The sequence below is a fragment of the Populus nigra genome, chromosome 14 (genome assembly GCF_951802175.1).
Source record: "Populus nigra chromosome 14, ddPopNigr1.1, whole genome shotgun sequence".
Lineage (NCBI taxonomy): Eukaryota > Viridiplantae > Streptophyta > Magnoliopsida > Malpighiales > Salicaceae > Populus > Populus nigra.
The window spans coordinates 6,933,649-6,941,664 of record NC_084865.1 but is presented as its reverse complement, the minus strand read 5'-3'; positions in this window follow the sequence as shown (position 1 = coordinate 6,941,664).

Genomic DNA, 8,016 nt, shown 5'->3' with positions numbered 1-8,016 from the left:
AACCTTTTCACCTTGACATATTAAACTTAGCTAAACATTATGAAGAAGAGAAACATAAATAAACTAGATAAGAACATAATTATGATATAAGTTAACTAAGTATAGTAAAGGAAATGAAAAGTATAAACAAGATATTAATGAAAATATAACATGAAATAAAACTTGAACATTTCAAAGAAACAAAGTAAGAGCAAGATCTTGATCTTAAAACCAAAATGCCTAAATGTATGGCAAATGCCTTCTTTTATAGGTTAAAAAGAACTATTCATTTGGTAATTAACTATTGATTTAGTGGCCAACTATTTACTTGGTGGTTTAGGTGTGGATTTGTTGTTTGGATGAAATGGCATTGCTACAATCAGAAGTTGGCAAAGTGGTCTTCATGGAAGTTGTAGAAATCTGTCTCAGCTTTCCACCAAAATATGAATGAGCTCATTTGAACTTCTAGAACTCGAGCTATTGATTGAATACCAAACAGTGTCTGAGCTGCAGGACAAATTCTGACTTCTCTTTTGATGCTACGATTTGAACTCTAAAACGGCAGAATTAAGTCTTGGACCTTTCATGAATGTTTTAGGCCTATGTCTTAGCTTTCCATTAAGATAAATCAGACCTAAATCCAAGGTCTACAGCTCTAGTTATAACCCAATAACTGAATGATGTTTGTGTTTGAATTGAACCAGTATCTCTTCTCTAAGCTTAGCCCTCTCTTTGTTCTTTCACTTTCAATAGTTAATCACATCAATCAATCATTTGAATTGTGAGATATATCTTTATTTAAAATGAGCATTTACCATAAATTAAAGCTATTTTAAATTATCAGACTTGTTATTATAAAACATGATTAAGTTAGGGAATTTAATGATACTTTAAGTGCAATATGATGATATAAAATCTTAATAAGAATGCACTTTTAAGTACTAATCATCAAACCTGTAATCCAGGTCATGAAATTGAGATAACCCTATATAAAATAAATAATAACATATCCAATCCCTAACAAGCTAATTGTTTAAGGATAAAATTAAAAAAAAAACATATATGGAAAAAAATCAGTATTGAAATGTAGTGCCTTGTGAGGTGATGCACAATGAAAGCACTACCTCTTTTAGTGTCTTGTTAACTAAATATATGTCTCACACTATGTTGCGATGCACACCAAATTTGTTTTTAACTCATAAAATGAATGTCCACCTGATTTCGAGGACTAACTCATAAATAAAATTGAAAAAAAAAAGAATATCCAGTTGCAACAAAAAAGATTTAATTAAAAAAATAAACCAAAATCGCAAGATGAAATAATTATTTTAAAATATGAAGACAATAACATATTGAACTAATCTAAATTTCTTAGTCTAACACATTAAACTCGCGACTTGAATCATGGACTCCAACGTGTTTAATTTTTTAGACCATTTTTTATTTAATTATATAATATGTAAGTCAGGTGATGTACTGAACATGGTTTAAAAACTTTCTTTCTTAAATTATTTTTTTGTTTGACTATATGACAAAAAATTAGACGTTCACAAAATTAAGTATCAACTAAATATCAAAGTGTTTGTTTGAAACCATGAAAAACCCATAATTATTAAACTAAAATAAATTATGTTGTCCAATTCAAAACAAATAAAAATTTGAAGGATAAAATTGAAAAAAAAAAGAACAAGAAAAATAAATAAAGGTAAAAAAACGAGTAAAAAAATTGAAAAGCCCAAGAGTGAGGGCCTAGTTGACCCATGCGCCTAGGCTTGTTAATTTTTTTTTTATTGTTTTAGGGGTAGACTATATATCGTCCGCCCACCTCATTAAAAAAAATAGAGGCAACACGTCACCTATTTTCACATATTTTAGCCACCTTTGGTGGCTAAACAATTATGCAGCCACTCTCCAAAGGTAAAAAAAAAAAAAACCATTTTGATCCAATTTTTCCACCAAAAATACCCTAGGAACTTGAAAACCTACTTTTGGTATTAAATCACCATTTAATTCGGCTTAAAAATGAAAATAAGATTTTGAAAGTTGATCTACTATTTTCAGAAAAGATAAATGAAAAAAAAAGATAAAAATAAAACTCTCCTAGTTAAATAGAGTCCACTGACATCAAGAATGACAAGTTTTATTATTGAAAAATTAGTGTTTGTCAACTTTCTCTCTTTCATCATAATATAAAGACTCTTTTTCTCTTTTCTCTTTCAAACTTAGAGACTCAAATGAAAGATGTTTTTTTAAAAAAAAAAAACCTTTAAATATTTCACTAATATAATCTCAATCTTCTAATATAATCCCAATCTTCTAAATTTCAATCCTTTTAAGACAATAAAATTGGATCATTTTTTTAACTCAAGCATGGAAAAAATAGCGATTGAAGGGTGAAAAGCCAGAATTTACATCTTTTTTAAAAAATAAAAAATAAAAGGTATTTTATTTTTCCTTTTCTTCAATTTTAGTCCCTTTATTTTTAATTTCATGTAAATAACTAAATTAAATACCTTTTCATGAAATCAAGTACCAATCTGTCCGAGATCTCAGTAACAATATAAAAGGGAAGGAAAAACAAATTTTAAATTTTAAATTCTAATCAACACAATAGCAAATGATGAAGTTAAGAAAAATTAATAACAAAATATAAAAATCATAAAACACTATTATAATGCATGCACAATGAATTATCTAACAATCCACATTAATTTCTTTAATATAATTATAATATATTATGCCTTTGTTTTGTGTTTTTGCTAATGATATCGTAATGATTTAGTTTTTTTTATTTTTTTTCTTTTAAGAGGCGGGCCTCTTCAAAAAATTTAAACTCAACCAACTCTGGTCTATTTTTGGTGTGATTTGCAAATATCTTTATTTAAAATTAATGGAATTCAATTCTTTACTAAATGCCAAACATTAGAATTGGTCAGAACTTAGAACTTAGGAGTAGAACGAGATTATTTCAATCTTTTTTCTTTTCAATAAAAATCTATTATTTTCTTCTGCGATTAATTTTAGGAATTGGTGGAATGAACACCTTTATCGTCAATTTTAAAAAATCAACCGGACACCTTCAATTTGTGGGTAGACATGGTCCTTCATCCACTTTGATGTTTTACACATGGTGGACACCCAATGAACTTGATTTTTTTTTTATTCGAGGAAATCTCATTCTTCAAAAAGCATATTTTATGGGCTCAGGTGATCGAGTAAAATTCTGACTATCTCAGGCTCTTACAAGAGATGCACGTCCTGACTCGAACTCGAGACCTGCTGTGTAGATCTTAAACTCTTTGTCATCACGCTATGTTCTCTAGAAACAACAAATTGAAAGTGTGGGGGTCGCTTTGTCGAAAACTAAACTAATAGGGGTAAATTTACAAATTTCAAAGCACAAAGGTATACTTACACCTCGCTATGAATTTTCTCGAATGGAAACTTCTTTCAGTCTCTTAGAGAAGCATGTGAAATGGGCTGGAAATCTGCATTTACTCGCTTACCAGGGGAAAAAAAACAATCATTCTGAAAACAAAACAAAAATTACTACCATGGAAATGAAGGTGTAAGTATTATTTAGTCTAAGGATACATTTATTATGAAGGTGTAAGTATTATTTAGTCTAAGGATACATTTATTCTTGTCTTCATATTATAATGTTTCTATGCAGAGGAAGGTGTAAGCATTTAAGAGATACACAAAGTCTTTTAAGACAACATTAATTGTTGTGAAAACCCTTAAGATGATGACCAAGTCATGATGCTACTCGAGCACATCAGAATGTCATATATATATATATATATATATATATATATATATATATATATATATATATATATATATATATATATATTAGGGTTTTCCTTTCCAGCCATTAGACTTCCTTTCACGTTGCTCTCTCTCTCTCTCTCACACTCTCTTCTCTAGCCAGTAACAGACCCCCGACAGCAACATTAGCAGCTTTAACAACCCGTCCTTTTTTAGCTATACAACACCTCGTCCTTCCAACAACTCCTAGCTAGTAAATTTCTTAATTAAATTAAATTTCTTAATTAAAAAAATGTTTTTTTATTATCTTAATTACATTAGGATTTAATTAAAACTTTTAATACTATTTTAGAAAAATAAATTTTCTAAAATAAAGAAAGTTTTTATTTAATTCATCTTAAAATAGTTTGGGATGTTAATAAGAATTTTAATATGATTAATTTTCTTATTAAATCTTGAAAATGGTTTTTCAAGGAAATTATATTAAATAAAATTTTGTAAAGTTTGGGAAATTATAAAATTGAGTTTAAGTTAATATTTTTAAATGCTAGAAATATTATTATAAAATTTCAATAAAGTAAATAAATAGAATTAAAGCATGTAATATATTTTTTATGCATATTAATGTTCTTTTTTACGCATGATGGATGATTAAAAGACCAATGTAATTGAGTTTTTTCTGGTTAAATGGTTGTAATATCAAATGGGGTTTATATGCCCTACTTTTTCTTTATTTTTCTTCTATGATGTAAAATTATTTTCTCATCTAATTCTCCTTGAATGTAACTCAAGGTTTATTATTTAATTTTTTAAAAATTATTTAATTTAGAAATATAGAAATTTAGATAAAAAAATTTTGTAGTCCAATACGAAGAAAGAATGGTGGAAAGGAATACAATCATGGTGCTCACAAGACTTATAAAGACATGTAACAACTATATAGGATTTGATCTCAAGGAAATTAGTTTAGATATATCTATAATCATCTAATTAAAATGATATGCTAGGGGGGTGTGTGTGTGTTTGTCATGCATCTTATATCAATCATGCCATGGGATGAGACCTATTTAATATAATGAATCCCTTTTTAATATATTAAGTACATATTGGGATAGTGATTTGTTACCTTCTAATTTTATATGCATAAAATTAAAGTTTCATTAATGAATAATTTGTTAAGCTCCTTAAGGTTATCATAAATTTAATATGTTTAATGCTATAGAAATGGGTTCCTATTTAACTAAACTTATATGAATTGTATTGCACCCGATACGATGTTTGGGATCTCCTAAATTAATGGGGAAAAAAAACAAAATGGAATAGCCGCCCAATAATTAAAGAAAGCTAGGAATCTTAAAATAAGCTTTGGTTTCTTAGATTCAGGTAAGGCATTGGTTGTTCATAAAGGAAGATATATATCACCCTTATCGCATCATTTCAAATAAAAAGTTATAATAACTATGTGTTTTATCCTAATTTTATTCTACACATGCCATTAATCGTCTAAATTTAATTCTAATCATATTTTATGATTTATTTTATTTTAAAAAAGACATCATTCCAATCAAAGACTCATTAATAAGTTTGATATTAATTACTAAAAATAGGAGATTTTGTTGATCTTTATCTTTTTATCAAAAACAATTTGACATTAATACCTAAATATAGGAGATCTCATCAATCTTGACCTTTTTAACAAAAAAGAATGAATTTAATCATTAAAAATAAAAGATTTCATCGATTTTTATCTTTTAATAAATAAATATGACATTAATTCCAAATAGGAAATTTCATAAATTTTTTATTCTTTTATGAGAAATCTTGATATTAATCCTATATAATAGGAAATTTCACCAATTTTGGTTTTGCAAGGGAAATTTTAAAGTTAACCCAAAAAATAGGATATTTTATCTTTTTTTTTTCAAATGGAAAGTTTGACATTAATCCCTAAAAGAGCAAAAAAACTAAGAAAATTGAAAAAAAAATAACTTAAAAAACCAAGCCGTGAAAATAAACCGATTAAACCAAAAGTGACCGGTTCGGTTTCAGTTTTATAAGCCTGAAACTGAAAAAACCGAACCGAACCAAACCCAAACCGGAAAAAACCGAGCCAAAACTGGAACAAAACCGAGTCAACCCGGTTTTTTTCTAAAATAACAGAACCAAACCGAAACTGGTCGGTTTGAACTGGTTGGTTACTTTTTTTATAAAAATCATACCGAACTGAAAATGATTACCCTTACCTAAAAATATGAGATTATGTGGATTTTGATTTTTCAACTGAAAATTTTATTGTTAATCTTAAAAATAGCAGATTTAATCGATTTTGGTTTTTCAAATGATAATCCTGACGTTAATCATTAAAAAAGGAGATTTTGCTGATTTTAGTTTTTCAATGGAAAAATTGATGTTAATCCCTATAAATTAGAGATTTAATTGATTTTAACTTTTATATAAAATGGGTGTTGGACTCGTATGGATGGTAAAAGATAGGTTTTGTATCTACTCTTTTAAATGTCCAAAATGGGCTCGAAGGGCACCACTCATACTCATTGAGCCTTTATGGGGTCCACTCGTAACAATAGGGATAATATATCATAATGCGAAAAAAAATATATCAAAAACATGTTTACAAATAAAGATGATAAAAAAACATGATAGTTTTTTATATTTAAAATGATATGTTGTCACTGCAGGAGGAACCCTATTAGTAGGATAATTGTTTACTATATGATGGAAAAGTGAATCCAGAGGGTGATGTGTTATCATTATTTATCTCATTTCATAGGGGGACTCCGGACTCCTATCTAAAACACCACTCCTGCAATGTGCAAGGATCAGAATTGATAACGGCTAATAAAGGATGACAACTCTGCCAGACACTATAATTCTTGGGGTTAAGTTGTTCATGTACATCATAAGTATCATTTTATGATTTATACTTTTGTGTTTATATGGTTGATTTCTTGATTTTGTTTTTGTTTTTTTAAATGATTGACTTATATGTTATCTTTGCTTATGTGTAAATTATTGGAGTATATATTATTATATACCTACAGGTGACCTTTTATATTATTACTTATATCTAAGATTGGATATGGAACCATACAGGAGTATATACTATATATTTTCATATGTTGACTCTTTTTAGGTAGGAAGTAGTGGCTTTCCAATAGGTGTGTTCCTAAACTAGAGCTCACAACACCTTGAACCTCCTGGAAGCTAGCAAGTTTGAGATAGTTACATCGATGGGCTTCACCCTAGTTCATATCTACTTCTCTTGTCTAGTCTTAGTAGTTAATGACTACTCGAAACTTACCCTAACCATTTAAATAAGTTAGATCTAAAATTTAAGGGTTTTCTACCTATGTTAGGGTATAACAGGTAGGCTAAATGTAATTGAAACCCTGACTAAATTAATTGGTCATTATGTTTCAAGATGGGTGATCATGAAGTTTAGTTCTATGAGGCATCCGGATATTGGGTTTTATCTAAGTCTCTCTAGAAACAAGAGGGTGATTACTTAAGAGAAGGGTTTCAAGGTAATCTACTAGATTTAAATTATGTTCAGTTGATCATTAACACGACTACTAAATCAATAAAAAATTTGAAAGTGATTGCATCCATAACTGGAGAATGAGTTTCCTCATAATTATTATAAAAATAAATTTATTTTTATATCTTTATCTTTATCTTTTCAATCAAATATTTTTTTATCTCTATAATTTTCAATCTTTATGTACTAAAATACTATTCAAACCATAGTTTTGAAACCCGACTCGTTAGTTGACTCGGTCTAATGATCGGGTCACGGGTCAGATGGGTTGACCCGGGTTGATCCGAGTCAACCCAAAAAAAAATCAAATAAAAAAATTTTTTTTAGACTCGTGTCAGCATTTAGATGTTTATTTGAAGAGCTCTTTTTAGGCATACTGAATCAAACTGAAAGTTTGATACCACTTGTTTAACTAGAATCCAAAAAAAACAAGAGCACCAAACATCAAACACCCAATTCAATTGCCAACAAAATATAAACTAATAATTCACAGATTACTCGTGTTTTAAAAGATCTACTGATATAAGTCAGCCAACTGGAGAATAGCAGAAGAGCAAACAAATAGCAGCTAAATACAATGGAACATCTAGCTTAAAATCAGTAAGCTGAATTCGCACATTTTCAGCCACAAAATGCAACAAATAGTTCAAAATTGAGAATTTCTTCGAATGTCATTTTCTTCATTATTTAGTAGCAGAAAAAAAATGAAG